Source organism: Sus scrofa, chromosome 3 (assembly GCF_000003025.6).
Source record: "Sus scrofa isolate TJ Tabasco breed Duroc chromosome 3, Sscrofa11.1, whole genome shotgun sequence".
NCBI lineage: Eukaryota > Metazoa > Chordata > Mammalia > Artiodactyla > Suidae > Sus > Sus scrofa.
In genome coordinates this window covers 45096446-45123326 of record NC_010445.4, presented here as the reverse complement: position 1 = coordinate 45123326, position 26881 = coordinate 45096446, and the positions used below count along the sequence as shown (strand labels likewise).

The following is a 26881-nucleotide window of genomic DNA, read 5'->3' as shown; positions in this document are numbered from 1 at the left end:
CTCTAAGTGCTGCTCCATCCAGGGTTCATTTCTCAACCCTCTTTCTTCTCTGTACCCAATGCCTCCCATGGTGATCTCATCCTCTCTCGTGGCTTTAAGTACTAGCTATATATTCATGACTCCTGAAGTTCTAGATCCACCCGGAGCCCATACTCCATGGGCTACTCTGTGGATTCCATGGTCTACTCTGTTTCTTTTTAGCAGTTATTTCGAATTCAGTTTTGTCCCCAACAAAGCCCGAGATTTTCTCATGTCTGATGTGTATCTCACTCTTCTTGCTTTTTCAAGTTTCTCAAGACAAAATCCTACAAATCAGCCTCGGTTCTACTCTTTACTCACCCCTCGCCTCTAGCTCTTCATCAAGTCTAGTGTGATCTACCTGTAAAACCATTTCTGAGTGTATCCACTTTTTCTTCACTCTTACTAGCACCCCTCAAGTCCAGATCCCCATCCTTTCTCACTTGGGCTGCTGCAATGGAAGCTGAACTGGTCTCTACGCTTTGTTTCCTGAAGGACCTCCTCATACCTCCCCTTCTGTGCAAAACCCTCTCTTAAAGTTCATACTCTGTACCCTAGCCAAAGCAGTTCTATGTGAAGGTCCCCTTCCTGCCTCCGTGACTTCATGGAAAATAGTTTTGTCTGTAGGGAAACTTGGAGGATAAGAACATAGCATTCCTGACATCCAGAACGCCCAGTCTTCTCTATAGCTATATAACATCTTAGAAGTTTCCAGAGTCATCCATTAAACCTAGGTTTGTCAGCAACTCCAGAAGGTATCAGTGGAAATTGCATACATCCTACAACTGAACGTGTAAAGTATCGATTACTTAAGAAATACTGATAAGCAAAATCCATCAGTTGCTAAGAAGGTGATTATAAAGGAGTAGTGATCAGTAGTGGTGGGGAACAGAATAGTGACCTGGCAGCAGAAGGAGGGGGTGACTAGGTGGTCAAGGTGCATGCTGGTGACCAGGTTGTCATGCTGAGTGGTGGTGACCCAGCAATCATGGTGAGGCAGCATGCTGACTTGAGGAAAGCATGGGCGTCCTATGGCCTGGGTTCACATCCTTCCTCTGCCCCATGCCACAGAGACTTGGGGCATGGGAGCCACTGAGGCTCTCTGAGCTTCATCAGTAACATGGGATGATACTGACCTTAGATGTCTGCTGGAATGGTGCTCTGGATAGCATCCTTTTTAGCACAGAAACAGAAATGCAGTCAGTGGTCTCTTCCCTTCTCCCACAGATGCAAAGTCCAGTAGTTCCCTGAGCATGCTACAAAACAGAGACAAGGTGCAGACCCGATGAGGGGATCTACAAACCCAAGCCCACAGGTGCTCTGCCCCTCCTCCCCACCACACCAGGCTGTGGTTAATTCTAGAAAAGGCTTTGCCAAGACACAAGATTTTCTGTCAAGAAGAAGACTGTTGCTTTAGATGGCTGACCCCAACAAGCCCACCTTAGTGACCAGACCTGGCACATTGAGGATGCTGAGAACAGCTCTTAAATCTGGGCCCCTTCACAGCAGTTAGGTTGGGAGGTCTGCTCAGGGAAGCACAAAGCGAAAGGAGAAATTGAACATGAGGTTGGACTCATTCTCTCATGAGAGCAAGATCTCCCCCAGAGTGAAAAAAGAAAAATCTTCTTAGGAAATGACAGAGACAGAAAAACAGCATATTTTATAGATTACTTAAGAGTAAGTAAAATGAAGACTATGGGTTTAAAAAAAAGAAAACAGAAGAGAGTAGTTAGTTTTGACACTAATGTAGTCATAGGGAACTCTAGTCTGTGGTCGGCTCTAGGTACTTTCCGCGCCCATGAACCACCACATGGACTCAACTTCATCAGAGCTCAACTTCAGATTCTCCAAACCGAGGAGAAAAGCCCCAAGCTGGGTTAACTGACAGCCACACGCTAAAGAAAACCCATATCTGAAAACAAACAAACCAAAAATATGTGGAAACAACCATGTTCTGGTGGTTTCTAACATAATTATTGTCTCTTTCTCACGGTGATTTGCATAATGTTGCAGAGGTGTCCTCAGGCAGGCTCCAGATAAATGTGTAGATTTTGTATGCACCTGTTTGCAGACCAGATGAGAATAAAGTCCTGATACCCTTCACGGCCTTATTTATTTTTTTGAAGCAGCTTCATTGCAGTATAATTGACATACAAAAAAACCTGCACATATTTAGTGTGACAATATATTTTCACATATGTGTCCATCCATGAGTCCATCATAACAATCCATATACTGGCCATCTCCATCACCCCATTCACCTCTGTCACCTTCCCCAGGCTTCCCTTCTCTTTCCCTTCCATAACTGTTTGTTTGTTGTTTGTTGTTTTTTTTTTTTTTCATGTCACCATAGATTTTCATTTTCTAGTTTCATATACAGTTTGGAATATACAGTATGTAGTCTTTTTTGGTCTGATTTCTTTCACTTAACAATTATTTTTTGAGATTTATTCATGTTATATTTATCAGTAAATCATTTATTTCTTTCCTTCTTTTTTATTTTCCAAAAAGTAGTCCATGGTACAGAAGTACCACAATTTGTTTTTCCATTAATCTGTGCATGGGCAGTTGGGTTGTTGCCATTTGGAGCATTTACAAATAAAGCTGCTTTATGAACATTTGCATACATGTCTTTGTGTGGATATCTTCCTTTTCTCTTGGAATCGCATGTCTTGGACACGTGGTAAATGTTTAACTTTTTGAGAAGTTCTGAACTTCCAGTTGCATCATTTTACATTCCCACCAGCAATTCCTCCGTATCCTCTCCAGCAACTAGAATGGTCAGTCTTTTTCGTTTTAGCCATTCTAACATATGTGCAATGGTATCACCTTGTGATTTTAGTTTGCATTTCCCCAATGACTAATGATGTTGAGCCTGTTTTCATGTGCTCATTGCCATCCATATAACTTCTTTGGAAAAATGTCCATTCACATCTTTCGTTCATTTTATTTTTAATTGGGCTGCCTATTTGCCTATTGAGTTTTGAGAGTACGTTTTTTGGTCTGGATATAAGTGCATTCTCAGATATATGGAAAAAATCTTCTCTCAAGATGTGATTTGTCTTTCTCTTAATGGCTCTCAAAAAGCAGGAGGTTTTGATTTGATAAAGTTCAATTTATCAATTTATTTTTTATGGATTGTATGTTCGGTGTTGTATCTAAACTCCTGGCCTACCCAAGATCACGAGGGTTTTCTCCTGTTTTTCATCTAGAGGTTTAGTTTCAGATTTTACATTGAAATCTATAATCCATCTTGAATGGTTTTTTATATGATGAAAGTTATGGGCTCAAGTTGGTTTTTTTGCACACGAGCATCCACTTGTTCTAGTGCCATTTGTTGAAAAGACAGTCCTTTCTCTATTGGATTTCTTTTGCACCTGTGTCAAAAAACAGCTGTCTGAACGTGTGTGTATCAAGGAGGGGATGTGGGTGTATGTATTTCAGGTATATTGCATATAGAAGTACAATAATATTTTACAATTCCCTGGTTCCCCCAACCTTGCTAAATTCACTTTTTAGTATTTTAATTGTAGATTCATTTTTGTACATACATAATTGTGCCAATTATGACTTTTTACAGTCTGTGCTTTTTATTTCTTTTTCTTACCTTTTTGTGCTGGCTTCCATTTCCATGACTATCTTGCCTTGTTCATGACCTTAGGGTGAGAAGGTTTCATCTTTCATCATGAAATACCGTATTAGCTCCAAATTTGTCATAGCTGACCTGACAAAGGATGAAAAGTACTTTTCTATCTCCTAGTTTTCTAAGAGTTTTTAAACAGAAATGAGTGTTAAAATTTGCCAGTTTTTTTCAGCTTCCTATTGAAATGATCAGATCGCTTTTCTCTTCTAGTTAATATAGTTACTTAGTTGATTGGGTTTTGCATAGCAAACCAACCTTGAATTTCTCAGATAAGCCCCATGTGGTCATGATGTTTTATGCTTTTTATATCTTGTTGATTGAAATTTGCAAAATTTTCTTTAAAAAATGCTTCATTTTTATTCATGAAAGTTACTAGTCTATGGTTTTCTTTGTCTGGCTTTGGAATCAGGGCAATGCTGGGCTCACAAAATGAGTTGGACATATTCAATTTTCTGAGTTTATGAGGACTGTCATTCCTTCTTACCCAATGTTTGGTAGAGTTCACTAGTGAATGCACCACCTCAGTTTTCGTCTTGAGTAAATTTCAACTGCAATTCATTTCATAGCTAGAGAGCAATTCAGGTTGTTATTATTTTTTCAAGTGAGCTCTGATAGTTTGTGTCTTTAAAGGAATTTGTCCACTTCATCTAAGTTTTCTAATTTATAGGCTTAAATTTGTTCATAATATTTTCTTATTATTCTTTTAATATCTGCAGAATCAGAATGATGTTGTCTCCATCATTCCTGATACTGATTAATTTGTATCAAACAGTCTTTTCCTGACAAATCTGATGAGAAGTTTTTAAAATTTTATTGATCTACTGAAAGTACTAGCTTTTGGTTTATTGATTTTTCCTTACTGTTTTTCTAGTTCATGGATTTTTCACTTTGACCTCTATTATTTCCCTTTTAATTGTTCCTTAGGTTTGATTTGCTCTTCTTTTTCTACTTGTTTCAAGTGTGAATTGACTTCATTAACTCAGAGCCTTTCCTTTTTTCTAAAATGGACATTTAGTGCTATAAACTTCCCTCCAAGATTACTAGGGTGGCATCTTGCAAATAGTGATATAGTGTGTTCTCATTTATGCTATGTTCAAAACATTTTTTTTTACCTTTTGATGTATTATTTGACCAATGAGATATTGGAAAATGAATTATTTCATTTCTAAATAGTGGGGAATTTTTTCCAGATGCATTTCTATTAATTATTTGTATTTTAATTGCAATTTTTCAGAAAATGTACTTTGTAAAACTTGAACTTTTAAACTTAATCATTATTTTTAGGGCCCAGAATATATTCCATATTGGAATATGTTCCAAGTGCCCTTGTAAAAAAATGTGTGGTGGGCTGTTTCTGAGTGAAGTGTTCTATAAACGCCAAGTAGGTAAATTTGATGAATAGTATTGTTCAAATCTTCTGCATTCTTGCTGATTTTTCTGTTTATTTGTCTACCAATTATTGAGAGAAAGGTATTGAGATCTCTAACTCTAAATGTGTATTTGTCTATTTCTCTTTATAGTTTAACCAATTTCTGCTTCAGTGTTTTGAGGCTCTGTTGTCAGATGCAAATACATTGAGGATTGTTATGCTCTCTTGATAAATGGACCCCTTTATCATTCTGAGATGTCCTTCTTTATCCCTGATGATATTCTTTGCTCGAAGTCTACTTTTGCATTCATATGACCACTTGGATTCTTTTTCTTAATGTTCACAAGAAAATATCTTCCCATCTTTTCTCTTTTAACCAATTTATGTCTCTATATTAAAATATGTTTTTCTAAGTAGCGTATAGTTGGAAGAGCTTTTTGAAAATATCCAATTCGACAAACTCTGACTTTTGCTAGAGATATTTAAAGATATTTAAGTACTTTTAATAATAATTAAATGTAATTATTGACATGATTACGTTTAAACCTGTCATCTTGCCTTTTTTTTTTTCTTTTTTTTTCTTTATCCTATCTGTTCTTTGCCTCCCCTTTCCTTTTCTCTATCTTCTTTTGGATTAATTGGATATTTTTAGGACTGAATTTTATCTCTTTTGCTGTTGTATTTGCTGTAACTCTGTCATGTTATATTAGTATTTTTTAGTGTTTATAGAATACGTATTTAATTTATCACAGTCTACTTTCAAGTGATATTATACCCCTTCACAATTATTGTAAGAAGCTCAAAATTGGATACCTCTACATCGCCCCTCCTGGCCTTGATAATGTTGTTGCCATTCATTTTACCTGTATATATATTATAAACATACTCTAAGCATTACTATTTTTATTTAAATAGTCGATTATGTTTTATAGTCATGCTTACTTTTACTTCCTCCCAAGGTCCTGAAGTCTTCTGTGATCATTTCCTTTTTGTTGAGAGTACTTTCTTTAGTCATTCTTTAAAGGTAAGGTCTTCTGTTTTCCCTTCATCTGAGAATGTCTTTATTTTACCTTTATTCCAAATAAATAAATAAATAAATAAATAAATAAAAACAGTTTGACTTCCTGTTTCCAGTTCATCATATAAAGAGCTTGGAATTCCTCACTCTGTCCTAACAACAAGCAAAACACAGAGCAAACTGGAAAATCAAACAACTCTTAGATTTTCAGAGAAATGAGATCACAAGGCACAAACCACTCCTCCCAAACCTGGAAAGACAAAGAAGCAAATAGTGAGAAGCGCATCTTATGGGAGCAAAAATTTGTGGGGGAGCAGAAACCACTATGGGAACCAGAGCCAGAGTAAGAAAACCTGAATTGTAATTGACTAATTACTGGAGGCTCATAGGGAGCCCACACAGTTTTGTAAATATTACCTCCAGGAATCAACCTGGATTTTATCATGACTGCCAGAGAGAAATTCCCTTGCATTTCTCTCAGGGAATGGGAAAAGGAATCATTTTGAAATGTCAAGAGTATATTCTGTTCTCCACAAGACCTGCCCTCAAGAAAACCTATTTCAGCAGAGCCTAAGCTGTTAGGCTTCTATCAGAGTCTAACCAACCTGAAGGAAAGGAAATACCCATCTCTAGCCCACTCGCGCCTTCCACATGGGGAAAGGAAATATTCAGTTCCAGTCTACTCTAGTCATCCTGTCCTATGTGTGTGTGTTGGGGCGGGGGCAGGGCAGAGGGGAAGAGACACTGGGAAGAACTGGTGAAACTCACAGTTCAGAGGCACAAAAAAGGCTGAGACCTAATCATAGGACCAGAGACTGCTCCTATCCCTACACCCACCCCTTACCACCACATTACTGAAGGCCTATGTACCTCAACTTGTCTTATCTAGTATAGCATGCCTGGCTATCAAGAAAATATTTACAAGGCATATTAAGGGGAAAAAAAAACACCCCAAACTCCACAGTTTGAAGAGCAAGCATCAGAATTACATTCAAATATGGCAAGAATAGTTTTGCTGGCTGTTAAATTCAGAGTTGACAATTCTTTTATATCAGTACTTATAAAATGCTATGCCCCTTCTTCCTGGTTTCCATAGTTTTAGAGGAGAAGTGGCTGTCATTTGAATAATTTTATAATCCGGACATCTTTTTTGTTTAGCTTCTTTCAAGATTTTTTGTTTGTTTGTTTTTGTCTTTAAGTTTTAGAATTCTAACTATAATTTGTTTTAGTGAGGATTTCTTTGGCTGTGTCCTATTTGGAATCTTTTTAACTTTTTGAATCGATAGGTTTTTGCCTTTTGCCAAATTAAGGGAGCTTGGGGCTATTATCTGGTTATTTTTTTCTGGTACACACTTTTTCTCTTTTCTGGATTCTCATGAAACCAATGCTACATCTTTTGTCATCATCTCTCAGACTCTGCTCAATTTTTTTCAGTATTTTCTTTCAATTGCTAAGACTGGGTAGTTTCCAATGATCTGTCTTCAACTACACCAATGCAGTCCCTGTTGTTTCCAAACTGCTATTGAGCCCATCCTTTGGGTTTTTATTTCCGTTATTAAATTTTTCAATTTTATAATTTCCAATCAGTTATTTCTTTAACAGCTTATATTCTTTTGCTTAGATTTTCCATGTTTTTCCTTTCTTTCAATAGCGTTTTAAATTGCTCATTGAGTAATTTTTATAATTGCTGCTTTAAAATGCTCTTCAGAATATTCCAACATCTGAGTCATCTTGGTGTAAGCATTGGTTGATTGTCTTTTCTCATTCAAGTGTGATTTTCCTGGTTCTTGGCATGACAAGTGATTTTTTATTATGTCCTGGACTTTTTGGCTATTATGTTGTGTGACTCTGGATTCTAGTTAACCTTCTTTTTTAGCAGGCAGTCACCCTGTTTAGGTATAGTGGTAGGTTGTGGTAGGGGTGGATGTTGAATTCCTCCCTGAGCCCATCTGGTACCTTCCTAATGAAAATGGAACATCAAGTCACATCCTCTTGTTGTCATGGAGTGTGGTATAAGCTCAGCCCCCTCTATGCCCTGTTGATAACGTGTTCCTCACATCACCTCATTTTACCTCATTGTTCTCTGGTGGGGCTGAAAGCTCAGCTTCTCTGGGGGCCCTGGTGACACCAGGGGTAGAAAAGCAGAGTGTCAAGTAGCCCCATCCCACAGCCTCAGTCTTGTTGGTGCCAGGTGGATGTGCAAGTTCAGCTCCCTTCTGGTGCAACTCTGAGGGTTGGGGGGCTTGTTGTGCTGCCTGCTTCTGCCATAAAGGGAGTGAACCATGAGCTCCCACTCAGCCTTGCTGAATCATTTGAGCAGATCAGGGGTGAGGGTGGAGGGGATTCCCGATGGTGTTTGGCCAGAGTAAGGCAAATATGATTAAACACGAGTTTCTGTTGTTATATCATCTCTTACTGTATCTGTTAACAGTTTGGGGTCACAGCTACCCCATTCAGGATGGGTAGGAGACAAAACAAACACACACAGTTTTCAAAGAACCAAATAGGGAACCCACTGCTGTGTTATTCTTCAAGTCCTACACCCCTTAGGCAGTTCACTTTACTCTTTAGCCCTTTCAGAGTTGTCTTTTGTTTGTTGTATTGTGTTAGGCTAGGATCTGGGAAGAACGGGGCTACTCCATCTGGGCTGGAAATGGATATCCTTAAGTATCTTTTAAAGACATTAAATAAGAAGATAAAATTCCGGAGTTCCCATTGTGAGGTTAATGAATCCGACTAGGAACCATGAGGTTGTGGGTTCGATCCCTGCCCTTGCTCAGTGGGTTAACGATCCGGCGTTGCTGCGAGCTGTGGTATAGGTCACAGACGCGGCTCGCATCCCGCATTGCTGTGGCTGTACTGTAGGCTGGCAGCTACAGCTCCGATTAGACCCCTAGCCTGGGAACCTCCATATGCTGTGGGAGTGGCCCAAGAAATGGCAAAAAAAAGAAAAAAAAGGAAGAAGATAAAATTCCTATGTGTTTACTCAAGTGTTTACTATTCCTACTATTTTTTTTTAATTCCTTTGTGCAGGTCCCTGTTTCCATCTGATGTCATTTTCTTCTGCCTGAAAGACTTCCTTTAACCCCTCTTGTAGTGTGAAGATGCTTCTCGAGAATTCTTTCAGCTTTTGTATGTTTGCAAAAATCTTTATCTCATCTGTATTTCTGAACAATGTTTTTGTTGGGTATTAAATTCTAGGTTGGCAGGTTTTTTCCTTTGAGAATATCATAGGGAGATGATTACTGTATGAAATTATTATGGGAGTAATATGAAATTATTATGGGAAGTATCGTGAGGTAAACAATCACAGATATATAAAATAAGAAAAATTTATACCTAGAAACTAGAAGAAAACAAAAACTTTATTTCTCCTTTTGTGTGGTGGAACAATTAATTATCAACTTTATTTCTTTTTTTTTGCCTTTTAAATATTCCCCCCCCCTTTTTTTTTTTTGTCTTTTTGCTATTTTTTGGGCCCTTCCCACGGCATATGGAGGTTCCCAGGCTAGGGGTCGAATCGGAGCTGTAGCCACCGGCCTATGCCAGAGCCACAGCAACGAGGGATCCGAGCCACGTCTGCAACCTACACCACAGCTCACGGCAACGCCGGATCGTTAACCCACTGAGCAAGGGCAGGGACCGAACCTGCAACCTCATGGTTCCTAATCGGATTCGTTAACTACTGCGCCACAACAGGAACTCCCCCTTTTTTTTTAAATTTTTTTTGAGTGTGCACATACTCCATAATTATTTTTAATTACAACAATAATAAAAACTCCATTAATTAAGCAAATCTTGTTAGAAACTAAGTAAGAAAACTTGGTAGAATTCAAATTGGAAAGAGTTTGAATTGACAATTCTGAGCGAATAGTAGTAAGAAACTATCACACAGTAATTAAAGAATATTTTAAATCTTACCCTTCACCTGTATCTTCATAATTGTAATTTGAAGGTAACTAGCTATTTATAATTGTAGGTAACTAGCTAGTTAACTAATTCCAAAGCAAATATATTCATCACTGTATACAATTTTCTTTTCATGTTCAATAATATCTAGTGATTGGTTTGCATGGTTTAGGAAGAATGCTTGTTCTTTAATTTTTTTTTTTTTTACAAAATAAAATACGTATATTTAAACACAATTACATTCACACAGATTATTATATCATGGATCTTAAGAAACAGATTAAGTGACTCGCTCTGGAGAAGTGGAATGGAAAATATGCTGAGACAAATAGGAAATTTATTCTATACTTTATCCCAGTTTGTATGGCATTCATCTTTACTGTTTAGTATTATCTATTACATTTCAATTTTTCTTTAAAAATTAGCAATGTATTAAAATTATGTATATTATGCAACTAAAATTTATAAAGAAGAGAGCCTTATATACCATTAAATATTTTATATAGCATAATAAAAAGAATAACAACTGGTAAGAATAACAAAAATAATACACCCTCTGAAAATAAGTAAAATATAAAATGCATAAATTGGTTAAAAAACAGTGTAACTATAAAAATATGTCCTCACAATTTGTTACATATTATTGATTCTTCAATAAAGGCATTATACCATTCTAGGTGATGTGATAAACAAGACATTATAGACTTTACATTTGTACCATGGAGAGAAATGGTTATTAATAATACAATTATAGACCCATATTATATATATATATATATAATCGTACAGTTGCATTATTTATTATAATTATCATAAATTCTTTGATGGAGAGGAAATCAGAATCAGTTTTAAGAAGACTTCAGCATTCCGAGAATTATGTCAAATGATCCCCTTCATGGCCGATTATGTAATTATCTACTAAGAGATATATTTCTTCTTCAGAGATTCCTTGTTTGTGTATCAATTGTAGATTTCTGATTTGCAGTTATTCTGAAGTTTTGATATAAAGGTCTATATATATATGAGATTGTTTTAAGTTGTTGTTCTCTTAATTGCAAGTTCATCTCCAGTGTCCTGTATTTGTACCCACCTCTTCTCATGATTTCTGATTTTGGTGGTATAATTGTGCATGGATGATTTCGTATCTTTACTGTATATATACCTTTACTGGTGAGCCTTGTCATTTGTGGAATTTTTGTTTCCTGTTGCTGTCTTTTCTGCCTAGAAAAGTTGCTTTAGTATTTATTGTAAGGCTGGTTTAGTGTTGCTGAATTCTCTCAGCTTTTGCTTATCTGTGAAGGTTTTGATTTCTCCTTCAAATCTGAATAAGAGCCTTGCTGGGTAGAGTAATCTTGGTTGGAGGTTTTTTCCTTTCATCATGTTAAGTATATCATGCCACTCCCTCCTGGCCTGCAGAGTTTCTGCTGAAAAATCTGCCAATAACCTTATTGGGGTTCTCTTGTATATTATTTATTTCTTTTCCCTAGCTGCTTTCAAGATTTTCTCTTTGGCTTTAATTTTGGTCAGTTTGATTAATATGTGTCTTGGTGTATTCCTCCTTGGGTTTATTTTATATGGTACTTGTTGTGCTTCCTGGATTTGAATGAGTGGTTCCTTTCCCATGTGAGGGAAATTTTCAGCTATTATCTCTTGAAATATTTTTTCTGGCCCCTTCTATCTCTCTTCTCCTCTGGCACTCCTATAATACGGATGTTGGTGCGTTTAATGCTGTCCCAGAGTTCTCTGAGACTCTCTTCATTTGTTTTCAATCTTTTTTCTCTTTTCTGTTCTGCATCCGTAATTTCCACTAATCTGTCCTCCACCTCGCTTATTCGTTCTTCTGCCTCCTATATTCTGCTGTTAGCTGCTTCTAGTGAGTTTTTTATTTCAGTTATTGTATTTTGCATCTCTTCTTGTTTAAGTTTTATATCTTATATCTCTTTGCTCAGTGTTTCCTGTAAGCTATCCATCTTTGCCTCCAGTTGATTTCCAATGTCTTGCATCATCTTCAGCATCAGCAATCTAAAGTCTTTTTCCTGGAGGCTAAGAATCTCCTCATCGCTTAACTGATTTTCTGGGGTTTTTCCTTTCTCCCTCATCTGAGTTATAGTTCTCTGTCTTTTCATTTTTATAGATTTTTGGTGTGGTGACCTTTTTACAGATAATAGGGTTGTAGCCTCTCTTACTTCTGGTGGCTGCCCCCCTTGTGGCCGAAGTCGGTATGGGGGCTTGCTGTAGGCTTCCTGATGGGAGGGGCTGATGCCTGCCCACTGGTAGGTGGAGCTGATTCTAATCCCTCTGGTGAATGGGGCTTAGTCCCTGGATGGGATCAGAGGCAGCTGTGTGCCTGAGGGGTCTTTAAGTAGCCTGTTTACTGAGGAGAGGGCTGTGATCCCACCTGGATTGTTGTTTGCCCTGGGAGCTTCTCAGCACTGACTGATGGTTGGGGCCAGGTTTTCCCAAAATGGCCACCTCCAGAGAAAGGCAACTGCTGAATATTCCCGAGAGTTTTGCCTTCAATGTCCCTCCCTCACAACAAGCCACATTCACCCCTGTTTTCCCAGGATGTCCTCCAAGAACTGCAGTCAGGTTTGACCCAGATTCCTATGGAGACCTCGCTCTGCCCTGGGATCCACTGCACGTGAAAGTCCGTGTGCGCCTTTTAAGAATGGGGTCTCCATTTCCCTCAGTCCTGTGGAGCTCCTGCACACAAGCCCAACTGGCCTTCAATGCCAGATGCTCCAGGGGCTCTTTCTCCCAGTGCCGGATCCCCACATGTGAGGGTTTGATGTGGGGCTCAGAACTCTCACTCTGGTAGGTGAGTCTCTCTCTGTGAACCAGTTAGTTTTCAGTCTGTGGAGCTTCCCACCCAGGAGGTATGGGATTTTTTATATCATGAAATCACCCCACCTACCTCTTGATGCAGCCTTCTCTTTTTCTTCTGGAGTAGGGTATCTTTTTTAAGGTTTCTGGTCCATTCAGGTGGGCATTGCTCAGCTTTCAGTTGTGAATTTTGTTGTTCTTAGGAGAGAAGTTGAGCTCCAGTCCTTCTATTCTGCCATCTTATCTTCTTTTTTTCTAGGGTTTCTTTTTTCCTTCAGCATTTTCTCTGACCTATATAGCTTTTATAATGGAAATAATTTTATTATATTAAAAACAATAAACAGAAGTTCTAGAATAGGCAACTAAATTGAGTATAGTGAAAAGTCAGAACAGTGGTTGCCATGGGGGAAATGATGTTGAGACTGGCCATGAAGGACACAAGGGCCTTTTGGGGGGATGATCAGAGTATTTTGTATCTTAATGGGGCACAGGTTACACAGACATATCTACTTTTCAAATTTTTAATGAATAAAATTGTTACATGAAAGTACATAGTTTTTTTAATTGTTCAATGAATTTTATTATATTTATAGTTGTACAGTGATCATCACAACCCAATTTTATAGCATTTAGTTTGACTAGGAAGATATTTCATCACTAGGAAAACCTCCCATGCAAAGAGCATCTTAGTGCCTGATCATCTTTAACATTCAATCTTTATTGGTTCTAGTTACAAAAGTAATAAAAATTCAATGTAAAATAAACACACATTAGAGGAAAGCAAAATTGAAAAAATGGTTTTCTCTGTATTCAGAGCCCTAGAGATCATGACTCCCAATGGTTTAGTAAGCTATTCAGATTTTTTCATTTATGTGTGCATATGTATGTGTATGTGTATGTGCCTGTGATGTGTGTATGTATGTGTGTGTGTGTGTTGACATTACTGGCATTATAGTAAACCTATCATTCTGTTGCTTCCTCTTTTTTACTTAAACATTCTGCTTGGAGATCTTTATAACAGACTAAATAGCTGTTTGGAAACAGAGGGTAAAACCAGATGAAAAGGAAGGCTTTTTCTCTTTGGAGTCCAAGACTGTGCAGTGTTAATTCATATTTAAAGATCTGACATGATCTTAAATATGGATTTTTATCTAAATACATAATTTTACATAAATAGTATGCTTTTTATCTAAACACACACACATACAACCAACAGAGTGTCAGCAGTAAAAACAACCCCAATAGCGAGATCCTAACGTTCTGTGGTTGCAGTCAGCTGGCCCTGGTGCCTCTGGTGAGCAGATGGTGGCTGGGCTCTGTGGCTGAGGGCCTGCTTGGTAGAATGATTCAGCAAAGTAATGGCCTGGGCGCTGAGAGGAGGCTGACCAAGATTAAGTGCTGTCAGGAGGAACATTCTTTTCAGCTGGCTAATCGCTCTCTTAAGATAATGAAAGTGTTTTAGGTTCCTCTTTGTCCAGATGCAAATAAACTGGTGACTTAAAAGTCACTCCCAGTGCTAAAGAGAGTATAGAACACACATCATGAAGATGAAATGGTTTCCCCCTAATTTTGCATAGTTTCTTGTCTGCGCTTAAGGCTAAAAGATATTTGCCTCCACCTGCTTTATGTTCAGATCTGTTTCTTGCTTGGTCTGTCGACCCTTCTCGAATATGATGCCCCTGATTTTGTAGCACTGGCCCTAAAGAATATCAAACAAGACCCAAGAATAAGAACCTACAAGTGGGCATAGGGGGAGTATATGAGACACCCCCTGTAGAATAGAACTCTGTCTTGGGCTCCTTTTTGTATCCTACAAGGACTGGTGCTAAGGAGGTCACAGTATCTCCATTCATGCTTTCTGGCTGATTGATAAATTTGCTTCGTAGGGATTACTTAAGAACGTATTTTGAGGGAGGGATTGGGAGGGATCGGGAGCTTGGGGTTATCAGACACAACTTAGAATAGATTTACAAGGAGATCCTGCTGAGTAGCATTGATAACTATGTCTAGATACTCATATTGCAGCAGAACAAAGGGTGGGGGATAAATGTATACATGTAAGAATAACTTGATCCCCATGCTGTACAGCAGAAAAAAAATAAATAGTAATTAAAAAAAAGAACATGTTTTGATGCTTCTAAGAGCTAGCTGCTATGACACACAGTGAGCTGTGATGGGACAATGCCAGATCCATGTTACTGAAGCCATGTTATCACACTCCAGTGCTTTTCATGAAGCCTCATGTGTTCTCTCATTCATCCATCCGTTTGTTCAGCTGCCTCCTTCTGCCCAAAGTTCTGACACTAAGCTTTGGGCTACATGTGCCCGATACACTTGGCCTATGACTCCTTCCACTTGAGCCTGCTCTTAAGATGCGGTCATGAATACCTCTCAAAGCTGTGCTCCCCTCCCATCTACTGGGGATAACTCCTTCAGTTCCTCCAAGCCCAGACGCTGTGACGGTCACTGCCCATGGTAGACCCAAAGCCCCTCCACTTCCACCCCTCACCCAGTCCTTCTCCTTGGCTTTCTCCTTGGACTCCTTCCTCACCAGTTCCTTGGAGCCTCTCCAGAGTTGAGGCCATTACTTCCTCAGGCTCCCTGGGGGTCCTTGCAGGCCCATGCCAGATGCATTGAGAGGCTGCTCCTGCTAGAGCCAGAAGGCTTTCCAGAGCCCTTAAGTGAGGGCTCCAACCTTTCCCCAGTTATGATCAGCCTGTCACTTCCCCAGACAACTTCTGAAGATCCCCAGAAAAAGCTGTGCAGCAATGGCCTGTCCTCGCTTCTGTGCTCAGCCCTCACGCTGTCCTGTCCAAACCAAAGCAAAATCCAGCCCTAGGAGGTCACACCCTCCTGCCTTTCCTAAAAGGATCCTTCCCACCCACCTGCTGATGAGGATTCTCAGTCCTTTTTTTAATCTTCACTTGGCAACCCTTCGGTCTCTAAAAAAAAGTAAAAAACAAAACAACTTTTTATTGTTATATCACATTATACTATATTTGAAAAAGAAAAAGTAATCCCCCATCCTCCCCACACCCAGACACAACCACAGTTATCATTTCAGTGGGTTGACTAGGATTCCAGTGAAGGTTGTTTCACTCAGTTGTCATCCTTATGTACACATGGCGTTGTGTCCTGTCGTCATCGTGGGCACTCGTCTGTGTTGTTCTGTTGTTCTCACGGTCATCATTTCAATATCTAGCACAATATTAAAGCATTTGTCATGCACTATAATTGGAACACTTGATACGTCTGTCAAAATGACAATTAACACTCTAATGAAACTTTCCTCCGTATCTTGGATTATTTTCTTTGGAGAGAGGGTCATGAACTCATGCAATTCTTGACAGATAATGATAAATTGCCCTCTCTGGGAGAGTGTACAAATATATACTGTCAAGAGCCGTGTGTGAAGATAGCAGTTTTACCATATCCTTCCCAACATTACAAATTGTCGTGAAAATGTTAACTTTTGTTAGTGTGTTAGACCAAAGCATAGTCCTTTATTGATATTTCAGTTTGATTCCCAATGTGAATGTTGACTGATTTTCTGTAGGCTAGTTAAGTCACCATGGCTCCTAGCCAGTTAAATACCTGCAGTCTTTCCCTTTGGTTTTGATACCTTTGAAAGCCATTTTTCATAGAATTTTTGCAAGCTCATTACCTCGAGCCATTGATTCTAGGGACACCATGCATCACAGAGCTTTGGCAGGCTTGTCACTTCTGATCACCGATGCCAGGAATGCCGTGTTTTATAGACCCACCTTTGCTTTTATTTTGAAGTGGCTCTCTTCCCCTCTCTCAAGAGGGACTTGGCAGGGGTTCTCTCCTATCATGGTGAATTAGGTACCCGTCTCCTTTGGCTTGAGGAATTGGCCTATTGGGCCCCAGGTGCCACCTCCTTCTTGGCTGCCCTCTTGGTGACACATTTACATGGAGTTCCCAATGGCTGCTAGTCTGGGAAAGTGTTTGATTCACCTGGACTGTGTTTGGTCACAGGTCAGTGGCACCTAAGGAGTGGTCTCAAGGTCTGGTGGCCTCACCAAAGAAGGCTTTAAATCACGTGTCCCTTCCAACTACCACCATAGTACCAGGTGTATCCCCTTAGTGCTCAGAAGGTAAGACAAGAAGGGGCCAGCATAATGTTTCCCCCCCACAGGATGTGTCCCCTGCATTGAGGCAAAGCCAAAAGCACTTTGTGTTTCCACCAACAAATGTTGGTGACACCTTTATGCTGTCCAAGCACCACTGACCACCTTCAGAGCAGGACAGAGCCTTCCAGAAGGACCACCTTCACTTGCCAGGGCAGTAGTTCCCCTGACCAGAGTCCTAGAGAGACAGGACTATGGAAATTGCATCTTCCTAAATATAAGGAAAAGCTGCACTCCCCCGATTGCCTTTGCCCTCAGAAGTCCTTCAGCCAAGCTGTGGCCCTGTTGGACTTTGGGAATTCCATGTAGGGCTTCCTGTCTTTGCCTCCTGCACAATGTCAAAGTCAATACTGAGACATCATGGACTGAGAAGCCTGAGATTTTCCTGCTTTTTTTTATCAGAACCTTGCGAGTGCCTACCACATGCTAGACTCTGGAGAGATGAGGCTGAATCTGACCAGGCCTACCCTCTAGAAGCTCATAGACAATGAAGCCCCTCATCAGAGGGATGTGGGCTGAGAGTTCTGCCTAACTAAAAATAGGATAACTAGCAGGAGTGGGCTCAGCCAAGCCTCCCAGAAGACATGGATTCTAAACTGAATTTTGGAGCAGGAGAGAGAAAATGTTAAATTACAGAAGGCCCTGTGTGCTTGAAATGTTACCTTGAAAGCATGAGCTTCATAAAAGATTTCAGGCAAGTCAGGGGCAGGAGGGTATGGCTAACTTGGCATTAAGGAAAAATCCCTTTGGCAGCCGTGTTGGGTGAAGATTAGAAAATCAGCAGACCAAGGGCAATGGTCTTACCCCAAGGAAGGAGTGATGAGGGCTTGCTCCCAAGCAGGAGCAATGAAGGGGGGAGGACAGAGTAGCTTTCAGAGGCATTGAAGAGGAGATGCTGCCCAACTTGGATTTGGTGATGGTAGGAAAGGGAGCTTCCTGGCTTAGGCAATGGAAATATATTTAGGGGAAAGAGGATGAGTTCACTTTGTATGTGTTGAGTTCTAGATGCCAAGGTGACATCTGGGTGTTGTCCTGAGTTGCCCAGACCAATGCCCAGGACCATGACCTGAGATGCCATGGCAGCATAGCAGGGGTGGTTAAGCCCATGGGTGGGTGGAACCAACCAGGATCTCCTTAGGAACAGGTGAGAACTAAGGCCAGAGCTGGAGTCACTGACCTCTAAGCAGGTTACAGGAAAAAAGGACAGTGCCAAAGAGATTGAGAAGCTCCAGCCAGCACAGTTGGAGTATAAAAGAGTTTCTTGAAGGAGGCATCAACTGTGTCACATGTTGCAAGGAGATTAGGAAAGAAAAGATCAGGAAGTATCTACCAATTGGGACAAAGGAAAAAGAGTTAGTATCAGTAGCTGGCCCAGGAAGCTTGGCTGTGAAACTCAGGATGAAGAGGAGATACAAGGTCATGGAGACATGTGTCAAGATCAAAGACTTCAGTGCATGTAGATGTAGGAGGGTTTCTTTACATTGCAATGTATAGACATACAGCCACCTTCTCTATCTCTCAGGGGAGGGGCCAGGTTTCTTTCACTGGACACAGCACGTTTTGAACCTGCTTGGCTCTGGAAGGTGCGTTTCTGCCACCGGTGTGTGGAAATAGTAAGCAGGATAGAATGAACGTGTTCTATAAGAAGAGTCAACAGGAGAGATTGAAGAAGGACCAGAGAGCGGAAAGAAGCATGAATAGCAAGAAGGCAGGGCTGAAAAGGGGAGGACCCAGTGGCATGCTGGGAGGAAAGGGGGAGATGTTGGCAGAGCTGGGTTGACTAAGATTCCACTTGACATTACCAGGTAACCTCAAACCTCAGTAAATATCAGTCATGCCCAAGTATTTTTTGAGAGCAGAGTTCAGAAGTCTTAATTAGGGATGGGGGTCTTGGATCAATGTGGGGAGAAGAGAAGAAAACAACCCTAAGAATTAGAATGTGAATGAAGGGGAGAATGCAGCAGAAGAGGTCACAAAGTATGAGATTAAAGGCTGGTGTGGTCACGTCCCTATTTCCCACTGACTGGGAGGAGGGTCCAGCCCATTCCATTGACCATAACAGGAAGGAGGCTACCAGGGGTGGAAGTCCCAGGTACCTGATGTGTGGCTACAAGAGGGAAAGAGCCAGGAGAGATGGAGAGGTTGAAGAAATAGGTCAATTTGCCAAATAACCAGTCATCATTCCTCCAAAGCTAATGAACCAAAAACTGATTTGTTGAAAAGCAGTTTGCTGAAGAACCCTGATATTGTGATTCCTAGAATTCCCCCCAAAGTTGTTTTGGTTAGTTACTTTAAAAATTATAGAAATTCAGGCGTTCCCATCATGGTTCAGGGGTAGTGAACCCAACTAAAATCCATGAGGATGCAGGTTCAATCTCTGGCCTCACTCAGTGGGTTAAGGATCTGGCGTTGCCACAAGCTGCAGTGTAGGTCGCAGACATGGCTGGGATCCCGTGTTGCTGTGGCTGCAGTGCAGGCTGGCAGCTGCAGCTCTGATTGACTCCTAGCCTGGGAACTTCCATATGCTGCAGGTGCAGCCCTAAAAAAAAAAAAAAAAAAAAGCAAAAAAAAAATTATAGAAATTCATATGCTATGGTTTCTACAACACTGAAGATTTTCCTTCAGTAGGTTTGGTTTGCTTTTTCACTTATGTTTGGTAGCTTGGGTTGGTTAACAAGTTGTTGGGTATAGTTTCACCAGACATTTTGCTATGGATTTCTCAATCCATCTGCCAGTGGATAGATTTTTCCCTCAATTGCATTTACCGGCAACTCTCATTTAAAGATTTGCGCCTAAAATGATAGCTCCCATTGGGAAGTTGTCATGCATATGTGAACAGAAACATACCGAAGAAACTTTTATTTGGCTGACTTCCCAACCACTTTGGAAAAAAAAGAGAGAGAGTGAGTTGCAATTTGGTGTAAGATTATACTCGAAGGGCAAAACTATCTTTCCTGCAAACCAAAGGTTAAAATTCTAAAAGGCTCAGGCATTACCAAAACCTTTTATAAGTCCCTTTTTAGAAGTATTTGGTTCCAGAAATGTGAATTACATACCCATACATCCAATATAAAACACCAGCGGAGAAACCAATGATAACACTTGTAAGCCAGAGAAAAAACCACCAGCCAAATGTTGAAGAATATCATTAATGGCTATTGAAACTTCTTATGCAACACATTTTACAGCATATTTTGTAAATAAGAGAAATAAATTTGGGGGGGGTGTTCTGTGAAACTGGTCACTTGGCATATTGATTTTTTAATACATTGGCTTTGAGGTCTCTGTGAGATTTGGCATTTGGGAAATGGTCTTTTAGCAAATGGCAAGTTCTGCAGTCACATGCTCTACCCATGAGCTATACCCAACTGGCTCTGTTTCTGAAGAAGAGGCTGATGGGGAGACCTGCTAGTTCTGAAAAGAAGAAGGGGTATGGTGCAAAGATTTAGATTGTGCTGGCAAGTGGGGGGAAGGAGGAAAGCAAGGCTACCCACAGAGGTGGGCTGAGAAGGGTTAGCTCCAGAGGCATGAAGAGCAGAGCTCTTTGCTGAAAGGGGTAAAAACTGAGGGCAGAGAGTCTGGGAGCAGAAGTGCCTGGGGCCTCAGAGAGAGGAAGCAGCTCGCTGGGCACTGGGCTGCTGGTCCAGCTGGGACCAAGTCCGTGATTCTCGGCCCCTCACGGACAAGTATGATTTCTTCAACTTCCTGGGGGTGACCCGCTGGATTGCTCTTGGAGTTTGGGTTTTCCTGGGCAGGTCCTACGAGAAGGTAAGGGAGAAAGAAATTCAAGAGTGATGGAGAGAAGGACTAGAAAGGAGAGGCCCTGGGAGCCAGGACGGTCATGAACACAGAGGCAGGAGAAGGTGGCAGGGCCAGAACTGAGATCTCTAAGCAGTGCAAGAGGAGGCTGCTGGGAGTGAGCCGTCTGGGGAAGAGGACAGTGGGTGGGAAACCTGGAGTTAAGGCTCCCAAGATGGAGCAGTGCTGGGGCACCAGCATCTCCTGTGGTCTTGGGGGCACTGGAGCAGGGTCGGGTGGGCCTAGAGCTCCAATCTGGGGACATGGGAGGTGTGGCACTGGCTAAGTCAGCCGCAGGCTCTGAAGTTGCCAGGGTTGAGGACCTGAAAGAATATTTAGTGCTATTCTCAGGCCCAACTCCACGTGTTCCCCCCCACTTCTACACACCACACACACACACACACACACACACCCCGCTGCTGCTTCCACCACCACCATTAACTCTTCTCCCACAGAGAATAAAGGCTTTTAAGCACTCCCCCTTGCCTCCCCCTCTCCCCATGCCTATGTCCTTCCTCCTTGTCCCTGCCTGGATGGCAATTAACACAGTCACAGCTCTGGAACCCTCCTCTGTTTCTGGGCAGACGTAGCCATTCATCCATGAGAGAATAAAATTAATCTATTTCTGTCTCTGGGCTGCCCTGTCTGTCTTTCCTCCCACTCCCAGGGGACAGCACTCCCACTCCCCACACACTTCAGTACTTTCCAGCCTTCACGCTCTCCCCCTGCCCTGGAGGCAGCTTCAGCTCTCTGCAGGTGACAGGGTGCCCCTGGGGAGCTTCTGACCCACTGCAGCTCCTCATCTTCTCCTCTGAGCTCAGCCATAGCTTGTGGGGCCTGGTGACTCCTGGGGTTGTGGACTGGAAAGCCCTATTAAAATGCTAATATGGCATCTGGAAGGGGTAAAACATTTAAACAGCCCTGCATATTCAATGCTGAGGCTTCCTCCTGCTTCCAGCAGTCTAGGGGATGCAACTCTGACAGTGCCCTGCATCCTGTGCTGAGTGACATTTCTAATGCATCCTTCACCCACTGTGATTCATACATGGGTTCCCTGGCTCTCAAGCTGAAGGCCAGGTACCACCCAGGGCCTCCCATGCCTCAAGGATCTGGCAGCTGTCACTACATAGTGTCAGGATCACAGCCCTGAGTGGTGCCAGCTACAAGACAGCAGGAAGCTGAGTAATTTTCAACTCCTTGAATCCTTACCCCCTGCCCAGCACAGCTCACTCCTTCATCCTCACCAGCCCAGTTAACACTTCTCATACCTTGGGGCCCAGGGTCCTGCCTGCAATCAAGATATGCCATAGCATACTGCAGTCATTGGTTTAATGTACACCACCTCTTCTGCTACCTCTGAGAAATGGGGACACACTAGCCGTGTTCAACACTCAACTCTAGCACAGTAATACTGGCTGATTAGTGATTTTTATTTTTCTGTCATTTTTTAAAGTTTTGTTGAAGTACAGTTGATTTACAATGTTGTGATAATTTCTGCTGTACAGCAGAGCGACTCAGTTATACTTCTACAACACCCATCCTTTTTTAGATTTTTTTCTCCTATAGATTAACACAGAATATTGGGTAGAGTTCACTCAGTGGATTTTAAAATTCAATACTTTAAGGAGTTACCATTGTGGCTCAGTAGAAATGAACCCCACTAGTATCCATGAGGACATAGGTTTGATTCCTGACCTTGCTCAGTGGGTTAAAAGATCCAGCATTGCCGTAAGCTGTGGTGCAGGTCGGAGATGCAGCTTGGATCTGGTGTTGCTGTGGCTGTGGTGTAGGCCAATTATAGTTCCAATTTGCCCCCTGGCCTGGGAACTTCCATATGCTATGGGAGCAGCCCTAAAAAGCAAAAGCAAACAAACAAAAAAATACTTTGAGACTTCTGCTTCTTGAAAGATGGAGTAGATATTCTTTTCCCTATTCTTCTTACTAAGTACAACCAAAAACTCTATGCATTATATAAAACAAATGGAAGAAAATTCTGAAAGGTATAGAGAAGAAGGCAGACTGACTAGGATCTCAGCATCCCAAATTTGTCCCCCATCCCCGCACTTGGATGGTGTCACAGAAGGCCAAGTGGAAAGTCAGGACTTGGAACTTTGATCCTTGCAGGACAATAACAATGTGCTGACCTCCCTCCATGACGATCTGAGTGCAGAACACATCAGAGAGCTTGGAAATCCACCTGTTGATAAGAAGGAAACATCCAAAATGTGTGATGCAAACCTAATAGAACTGAAAAAAGAGATTATCAAATATTCATCAATATAGTTGGATACTTCAATACTTGTCTCTTTACAACTGATAGAGAAACCAAACAGAAAACCAGCAATGGCATTCTCAAGAAGAACTCAATAGCATCAGCCAATAGGATCTAATTGGTATTGATAGAATACCCCAATCCAGCAGAATACACCTTTTTTTCATGTGCCCACAGGTCATATGCTAAGATATATCATATCTGGAGCAATATAACAAACCTCAGCAAATGTAAAAAAATTGAAATCGTATAGAGTGTCTGACTGCAATGGAATCAAACTAGAAATTGATAACAGTACTGTAACAGAAAAATCTCAAATATTTAGGAACTATACAATGTACTTTCAAATAATCCTGGTTCAAAGAGGAAGTCTCAAAGGAAATAGAAACTGAACTGAATGAAAATGAAAATACAACACATCAACATTTGTGAGATTTTTAAAGAAATGCTGAGAGGAAATTTTTTACTATCCATGCTTTCATTAGAAAAGAAAATTTTCAAGTCAATAATCTAAATTCTCATCTCAGGAAGCTAGAAAAGAAGAGCAAAAGTAATAACAAAGCAAGCAAAAAGAAGAAAATAAAAAGATAGCAACAGAAAGCAATGAAAATAAAAAAAAATCAAAATTCATGAAACAAAAGCTAGTCTTTGAAAAGATCAATAAAATTGACAAACCTCTAACAAGACTGACCGAAAAAAGGGAGAGAAGACACAAATTACCAATATCAGTAATTAAACAGGAGAAATTACTACAGACCTTACAGATGTCAAAACATTAATAAGAAGATGGTATGAATAACTCTACATCTATGAATTTGGCAGCTTACATGAAATGGACTAACAGCTTAAAAATCACAAACTACCACAACTCATCAACATGTAATAGATAATATACAACTTTATAACAATTGAGGAAAGTCAAATCATTATTTTAAAAAGCCATAGAAAGAAATATCCAGGCTCAGAGGGTTTTACTGGAGAATTCTACCAGCAGTTAAAGAAGAATTAATATCAATTTTACAGTGAAGAGACACTTCCTAATTAATTTTATGAGGCCAGTAGTACCCCAATACTAAAACCAGACAAAAACAGTACAAAAAATTATAGTTCAATATCCTTCATGAATATAGACATAAAAATTCTTAAGGAAATATTAGCAAATAGAATTCAGCACCACAGAAAGGAATAGTACCCCATGATCAAGTGGATTTTATCCCAGGGATACAAGAGTGATTCCATATTCTAGAATCAATCATTGTAATCCACCACATTAATAGGTGTAAAAAAGAAATACCATGGGATCATTTCAACTAATGCAGCTAAGACACACAAATTTAGGAAAAAAAAAAAAAACTATTCACCATCAAAACTCTCAAAAAATGGAAATAAAGGGAAATTTTCTTGACGTGATTAAAAAATCTGCAAAAAATTTACAACTAACAGCATACTTAATGATGAAAAACTTAAGTTCTTTCCCCCAAAGACCTTGAACAAGGCAAGACTAATTAGCATAGTACTGGAAGTTCTAGCCAGTGCAACAAAGCAAGAAAGGGAAATAAAAGATATGCAGATCAAAAAAGAAGACATAAAACTGTCTCTATTGCCACATTATGTCAAGGTATGTATAGAAAATACCAAGGAATTTACTAAAAACGCTTAGAATAAATGAGTTCAACAGGAGCACAAGATTAGCATAACAAAAATCAAATGTGTGTCTATACACTAACAGTGAACATGGGAAACCAAAATTTTAAATACAGGACAATTTATAATCACATGCACACATACACAAACACACAAAACAAAAAGAAAAAAAATCAAATAGATGTGAATTTAAGGAAATTAAATTTGCACCTATACAGCGTACATGTATAGGACTAGTATGCTTAAAACTACAAAATGCTGATCAAAGAAATCAGGATGATCAAATAAATGAAGAAACATATCACATTCATAGATTAGAACATCGTAAAGATGTCTATTCTCCCTTAATTAATATATAGTTAACCAAATTCTGTTCTTTTTTAATTTGACTGCATCCACAGTATGCAGAAGTTCCCAGGCCAGGAATTGGACCTGCCCCACAGCAGTGACCTGAGCCCCAGCAGACAATACCAAATCCTTGAGCGCTAGGCCTGGAGGGAACTCCATGTTTTAACAAAATTCCTATTAAATTACAACCAATGTTTTTTGTAGCTATAGATATGACTAGTCTACAATTTATATGGAAAGTCAAAGGAACTAAAATGACTAAAGCAATTCTGAAAAAGAAGACTAAAACAAGAAGAATCACTCTACCCAAAGTTAAGGTATATTGTGTATTAACAGTGATGAAGTCAGCAGAAGGATAGATGCAGAGATCAATGGAACAGTATAGGAAATCCAAAAATAGACCTGCAAACTATGGCCAACTGATCTTTGACAAAGGTGCAAAGGGAATTTGATGGATCAAAAAAGAGCCATTTCTTGTGATGGAACATGATGGAGGATAATGTGAGAAAAAAAATGGATATATATGTGTAACTGGGTCACTTTGCTGTACAGTAGATATTGACTGAACACTGTAAACCAACTCTAGCGGAAAAAATAAAAAACTATTGCCTTTGGAATTGATAAGCAATGAGATCCTGCTGTATAGCACTGGGAACTATATCTAGTTACTTGTAATGGAACATCATGGAGGAGTATGTGAGAAAAAGAATGTATATATGTATGTGTGACTGGGTAACTTTGCTGTACAGTATAAAATGAACAGAACACTGTAAACCAGCTATAATAGAAAAAATAAAAATCATTTTTTAAAAATTAAAAAAATAAAATAAAGTAAAATATTGCAAAAAAGAATCTTGCAAAAAAAGAATATATGCTTATGTGTGTATATATATATATATATGTGTGTGTATATATATATATGACTGGGTCACTTTCCTGTACAGCAGAAATTGACCTAACATTGTAAATCAATCATAATACAAAATTTTTTTAAAAAGAGCCATTTCAACAAAGGTGCTAGGGGATAGACAGGCAAAAGAAATAAACTTAAATCTATACCACCTCCATTATAAAAATAATTAAAATGAATCACAGACTTAAATGTAAATGTAAAACTATAAAACTTTTAGAAAAAAAAACTTAGGAATTCCTGTTGTGGTGCAGCAGAAACGAATCCGACTAGGAACCATGAGGTTGTGGGTTCAATCCCTGGCCTTCCTCAGTGGATCTGGGATCCGGCGTTGCCGTGAACTGTGGTGTAGGTCGCAGATGCAGCTCGGATCTGGCATTGCTATGGCTGTGGTGTAGGCCGGCAGCTGTAGCTCTGATTCGACCCCTAGCCTGGGAATTTCCACATGCCTCAGGTGCAGCCCTAAAAAGACAAAAAAGTTGTTGGTGAAATACCCTGTTAAAAAGATAAAAATACAAGCTGTATTTAGAAGAAAATATTTCAAATAATTCAAATGTTTGATAGTAAATAAAAGACTATAGCTAGAATTAGTAAAGAACTATCAAATCTCAACAATAAAAATAAACAATCCTATTAGAAATTGGGTCCAATAATTAAAGAGATATTTCATCAAAAAGGACACATGGATGGCAAATAAGCAAGTGCAAATACGTTCAACATCACTAGCCATTGGGGAAAAGCAGATAAGTGTGTATCGCTACACACTTATCAGAACAGCTAAAATGAAATTTTAAATAGTGACAATGTCAAATCCTGACCTAGAAGCTAAGAAACCAGATCTCCTACATTTTTGGTGAGAATATAAAATGGTACAGCCATCCTCGAAAAGAGTTGAAAAGTTCCTTAGCAAACTAAGCATACATTTTTCGTCCAATATAGCTGTTACACTCTGGATTTTTATATTCCAGAAAAATATAA

The 26881-nt window shown here is 39.9% G+C and overlaps 1 long non-coding RNA gene across 2 annotated transcripts in view; it reads right to left on the bottom strand.

The window, feature by feature from the left end:
- Positions 12879-26881, bottom strand: part of LOC106509733 — a 283958-nt gene continuing 269955 nt past the window's right edge. The window contains exons 6-8 of one of the 2 annotated variants that reach the window (XR_002342497.1): positions 22874-22926; positions 15666-15978; positions 12879-13079 (exon numbers count right to left, since the gene is read on the bottom strand). This is a non-coding gene — a long non-coding RNA (uncharacterized LOC106509733). Of the gene's footprint in view, positions 13080-13330; positions 14297-15665; positions 15979-22873; positions 22927-26881 lie in introns of those variants that run through there. The other variant, XR_002342496.1, reaches the window with a different exon arrangement.